The 6,140-nt window shown below is 43.6% G+C and overlaps 1 pseudogene; it reads left to right on the top strand.

Annotated features, from left to right (window-relative positions):
• The first annotated feature begins 5,126 nt into the window (after nt 1–5,126).
• Nucleotides 5,127–5,591, top strand: LOC116070574 (annotated as a pseudogene).
• The last annotated feature ends 549 nt before the right edge of the window (nt 5,592–6,140 follow it).

The following is a 6,140-nucleotide window of genomic DNA, read 5'->3' on the forward strand; positions in this document are numbered from 1 at the left end:
TGCCTGCCCCACCCCTTTCTACAAACTTCAGAAATGAAGCCAAATACCTACTCCCATGCCACTGTATGATACAGCAAAGTAAGCAAAGGAGATACTTGGCTACTATCTAGATAATGTGATGGGTACAGGTCAACGGTTCATATTATTTAAGTCCTATAGCGCATGTAGATATCAAAAGAATGTGGAAAATTCCATTAGCTTGAGTCCTGTAAACACATGAGCTGCTTCTCCAATTTCTCTCCCTAATTATGTTTTACATAACCTAATTCATTCATGTTAGTTTGCATCCTCTTAATATCTACTTGCTGAAAAGTGTGTCACCTGGTAGGTCAAAGAGAAAGAGTGACCACAGGACATTTTGGCGGGGTTGGGGAGGAACAACTGGTGATAAGAAGACATATTCAGCACTGATTAAAGAGTATTTGTAATGATTGATATGGAAAATGGTGTGTGTGTGTGTGTGTGTGTGTGTGTGTGTGTGTGCGTGCGTGTGTGGTCCATTCCCAGTTTTACTGCCGAGTTGGTTCAGACCCTTAATATGACTTTTAGATGCAGGTGTTGAAGGCAAGGGATTGGAGTAATAACCTTAGGGTGTGGGCATTAGCCAATAGCCGTGCACCTCTGGCTTCCCTCCAAGACCTATGCCCAGGCTTGCATCTACAGCAGATACAGTCTTGCTGAAGAATCGTATCACATTCACCATGAGAATCACTGCAAAAACAAATAAAATGCTTTAAATGTTTAAATGTATTTCCAAGTATTCCTCTTCCAAATATTTAGACTCTGAGCCTACCGGGCCGAGAGCCCAAGCTTCCTGTGCATGCTACAGGCTTCAGGAGCTACCTAACAACATCAGATACCATCCCCTCGGATCCCTAGACAGATTCCCAAGGCATTACTCCAGGAAGCCAACCATTGCGTGTGTCCAAAGGCCTCCTCCTAATGCCTACCGGAAGAGATCAAGCTCAACAAGTTTCATAAATGCTCACAAAGACCTATGTAAGACCATGGTCTGTGTCCACTATGTGTCCACTTGTAAGGAGGAGGGAGGGAAGGGCCATCTGGGAGTGGAAAGATGGGGAAGAGAGAGAAAGGAAGAGGGCCAGAGATGCAGAGAAGAGCCTGCAGTCTGCTGAGGCTATTCATAGCTCTTGGAGGAATTGATGCCTGAACCAATTTTTAATTGGTAAGCTTATGTAAACCAGGATTGGTTAGACTTGTTTATTCAGTTGTCATTTTGTTTTCTTCTTCAGGGGCAGGAGGAAGGGGGGAATTACTCTTGCAATGGAATTTTTCAAAATGCAGTAGCCACACAATCGCGTCTGCTTTGACCAGGCATGCTTAGTACCCCTCCCTCATTCTTTTGTACTAAGCATCTAGAGTTCGGCAAATAAAATCAGAAGAGTGCCAAGGGATGTACCTGCTGCCTCTAGACTTCAGCAAATTCACCTCAGTCTATGAAGCCCCACAAAAATTCAAATAAATATCTTCCATACAGAGGTTGATTCTAGAAAATTTATATGAATATATACATTTTTCTCACTGTGAGAAGGTGAAAGTGGGTGTGTGTTGGGCATGTCACAGTGGTGTGGAGAATTCTGAGGAGAATTTAGAGTCAGTTCTGTCCTTCTACCATGTGGACCCTGGCCATCAGGATTGGCCGGAGATGCCTTTAGCCACTGAACTCTCTCTCTCTTTCTCTCTCTTTTTTTTCTCTCTCTCTCTCTCTGCAGTCCTAGAAAAAATTTTTTTAAAGATTTATTTATTTTATATGAGTACAGTGTAGCTGCCTTCAGACACACCAGAAAAGGCTATCAGATCCCATTACAGATGGTTGTGAGCCACCATGTGGTTGCTGGGATTTGAACTCAGGACCTCTGGAAAAGTAGTCAGTACTCTTAACCGCTGAGCCATCTCTCCAGTGGTCCCCTAGAAAATTCTTGTCAGTACTTCCTTCAGTCTTCCCACAGGTCAAGTAACGCAGTGAAGTTGAATGTTACACACATTTATGTTATAAGCCCAAAGAGAGTGAAGGGAAAATATCAAGGAATAAATAAATGAATATTCATTTTTTAAAACACATAAGGGTCTTTATTTTTTTTATTAAACAGGAAGACTTATTTGACAGGAAGACTTCTTTTTTAAAGAAAGATATATTTATTTCATTTATCTGAGTACACTGTAGCTGTCTTCAGACACACCAGAAGAGGGCATCATATCCCATTACAGATGGTTGTGAGCCACCATGTGATTGCTGGGAATCGAACTCAGGACTGCTGGAAGAGCAAGCAGCCAGTGCTCTTAACCGCTGAGCCATCTCTCCAGCCTGAATATTCATCTTTAAAAGCCTTTGTCTGGAGGTTGGGGATGTGGTTTAATACCGAGGGGTATGTGTGAAGCTAGGGGTTGGGGCAGGGGAGGAAGATGCACTCCCTGTGTGAAGAAATGAATCTACAATTCCACCAGCCTCGGTGCCCACATACCATGAGTTAGATGATCCTTCACCTACGAGGCACTCTCCTTCTTCGAAGTTCCAAAATTGAAGTTCGTGGCTTCACTGGCACCTGAACAGGAAGGCAGCCTCCTGCTGCAAAGAGGCAGGGGATGATGCAGGGAAGTATCGCAGTGGCTCCTGGGAGATTGTCAAGGGCAGCTTCCTTTCCTGTGATTGCTACTGCAAGACACAGTCTAAGAATCTGGCGCTCTCATCAAATTCATCCCTGCTGAATAATTCTCCTCTTGGCAAATAGGAGGAATATTTTTCCCCCTAATTGAGCATCAGAGCTAGAAACACCATGCCCTGCTATAAAGCACAAGATAATGTGTCTCCCACTCCCCACCCACCCCCAATTCTACAAAAATGATACCAACAAAAAGTGTAAGGAGGTTAGGATGATGGCTCTGTGGGTTAGAACACTTCTGCTCAAACAGGAGAAGCTGAGATCTGATTGATCCTCTGCACCCAGGTAAGTAGCCAGGTGTGGTCACACATGCCTGTAACCCAGTGGGGAGGGCAAGAGAAAGGAGGATGGGAGTGGCTTGCTGGCCTAGGCTAAATCACAGCTTCCGGTCCTGTGAGACACCCTGTCTTAAGGGAATAAAGCAGAGGTACACATGCACATAGATACTTACATGCACATATACAAACACACACACACACAGTGGGACATACAGACATTCATTCCTTTATCAAATATTTTCAGATAAATGAAAAAATGGGTTCAAAGCCCCAGTTTTGCTTGGCTGTGTCTAACTTGCTGAGTGACATCGGAACACTTCCTGAGCACCTCTGAGTTTCACCCGTTTAACATGGGTGGGGACACAGGAGAATCTGACAAAATTGGCATATAAACTTTAAGGTTCTCTTTAGTTACAGAATTCTGTGAAAAGGACTTAGAAATCATTGCTTAAAACTTAAAAGAAATAAAGCGAACGTTCCTGCCACACCTTGACTCAATGTCTAACAAGCCCTTCTCCGGACAGCTTTGCTAGCCCACCTTCCTTCGACTTCCCATGGTGTGCAGCCAATGCACCCTGCCTGTCTGCCTCCCACTCTCCCCTCATTTGCTCCAGAAGCCTTCGGTTAAAAAACGACACACAATGAAGGGACTTCTCCCTGACTTGTTCCCTGGCACGGTTGTTAGAGCTCAGGACCCGTGCAGATGATTCAGCTCTTGGTGTCTTGATAAGAAGTAGTGATAGCTGTAGCATGAATACATGATACAGAAACGCTCCTCTCCTATGATTACACACATTTCCAGATTGTGCAAAAGCGTCCTTTCCAGTGACAGCATCATTTGTAACAGTGTGACTTTGGTGTGAGAGCCTCGGGTGTGTGGCCCTTTCTTTTCACACTAAGTTATTGAACTTGGTGCAATAATGGTTTAGACACCAATTATCTTCATCTAGTCAAAAATAATTTAACTGTTATTATTGTGCTTACTGTGTTGGGGTTACCCTAGAGAGGGAGAAGAGTTCTTCTATCAAAGGGGTTGAATGTCTTTGATATTATACCAGGTAACATTAGCCAAGTGTTACTGGACGCGGAACCCGCTGTTGCTCTGTTTAATCAGTCAATACATTTTAGAATGAGGGCAAGCAGCTGGTGCCTGCATGTATGTAATTCCAGTGCTCCCAGTTGGACTGTGAATTCCAGGCCAACCTGAGCCACGTGGTGAGACCTTGTCTTAAAAAATAAACAAAAAACAGAACAAACAAAAGACCCAGACATAGATAACTATGTTTAATTCACCCACTCCTTGGATATTCAGGAAACGGCTAAGCATACCAGTTGCTACAAGAGAATGAGGTGTGGAGGAAAACTAAAAGATCAGAGAGTATTGCTTTCTTTATATCTCATTTATTATTTGGGGAAAGGGAAAAGGGGAGAGGGCTGGGTCTCAGCACACCTGGGAAGCTCAGAAGATAGTTCCCAGGAGTCCGCTCTCTCTTTCCACCATGAGAGTCCCAGGGCTTGGACTCAGATTGTTGGGCTCACTGGCAAAGCCCTCTCATTCGCCCTGAATCTCACTTTCATAGCGTGTAGTTGATCACAAAAAAAGCACTCTCATCACTGTGAGCTTCCTGTCAGCCAGAGGACATTAAGTAGTTCCGCCTTGACTTTTCCATAAAATGTATGAGGGCGACCTGCTGGTGCGGAAAGAGAGGAAAAATTCTTCCGTATTGCTGAGCATTGTGCCTCTCATCCCATGCTTGCACTGCTTGCTCATCCCATCCTACAGTAACCCCGAATTACAAGAAACCCACACGGAAAGGCGAAGGGCGTCTTAAAAGACGGCTCTGGTAGTCTAACTGAGGCAGGCCACGTACACCTGCCACCTGTGTGACAGTGAGGGACACCAGGCTTGCTGAGTTATTTTATGGCATAGAGGGGAGAAAATCTTTCCTCCCATGGTGAAAGTGGGGAGGTGGGAGACATCCATGTCTGAAATATTTTCAGTACATATTCAATGATTAAGAAGATTTTGCCAGCGGGAAGAGCCAACCAAGAAGATATGAGAAGACAGACACATAGTAGCTGAGCATTGCCCAAGCCCTCCACCTCAAGAAACTTACTTCAAGTCCTTTTCAATGCAGAAAGCAAAAGGTCCCAGGGAAGTGGACTCATGGAGTTGGAATCCATAGAGCTCCGTCCTTATGATCCAAACCACAGGATACCTGCCAGAAGGTTACAGTACCATCTGGCATCATGCAAAAAGAAAAATCCAAAGATAGCTAAAAAGATGGCTAACTGTAAATACAATGCTTGTCATGTGGTCCCAATCAAAAGGCTCAACGATCATGGGGCCAACTGAATCAACAGGACTGCAATCGATGATGAGCCACTTAATCTTTAAAAGATTACTTACCCAATTTTTGAAGAAAATGAAAACCTCTCCTGTGCTGCGAGTCAGTTTCCTGAGCCTGACGTCTGGAATGTGGATCATACGCATTATTTTCCTTCATTTGCTCTTGAGACTTTTGCTCCAAAGACGTTAGTTTGTGAGAGTGACTCAAGAGACCTACAAGAGGCTATGGCTGATAAACATCCTAACAGCTCCAAGTCTTGAGAAAGAGGAAAGAAAAACTGATGGAGACATTGCCAATTAAAGTGCCTGCAGACAAACAGAAGTCATTTTTAAACCTTAGGAAAATCTCAACTTTTAATAAATTTGTGATTGTCATCTTAACATGATTTCATTTAAATAAAGAATATTTTCCTTTGACAAACTTTAAAAAAAAAAGATGATTTTGCCAGGTTAATCTTATCAACTTGTTTTACACATTGGGCTTTTCCCCCCTCACAATCATAATGCTTTGGTTCATTGGGCTTAAGAATACCATACATTTATGCAACAATACATTTTCCTCCTAATTTTTCATGTCAATGAACTTAAACTTTTTTTTTTTTAATATCATGGTGCTACATGTTGCCAGACTTCGGGGAACTCAGGGTCTCTGGCTTTCTGCTTGATGAAACTCGGGAGCCAAAGGCACTCACAACCTTCCTGCAAACAAAGGCAGCCATTGTGTGCTCTGTGCTTCCGAGCTTCCACTCTGCCAAGCAGATACAGAGAGCACTCAGGCCCTTCCAACTCCCAAATCTTTTGACTTCCTCTTTCTCCTTCATGTGGGAGAGA

The sequence above is a fragment of the Mastomys coucha genome, unplaced genomic scaffold (assembly GCF_008632895.1).
Source record: "Mastomys coucha isolate ucsf_1 unplaced genomic scaffold, UCSF_Mcou_1 pScaffold22, whole genome shotgun sequence".
Classification (NCBI taxonomy): domain Eukaryota; kingdom Metazoa; phylum Chordata; class Mammalia; order Rodentia; family Muridae; genus Mastomys; species Mastomys coucha.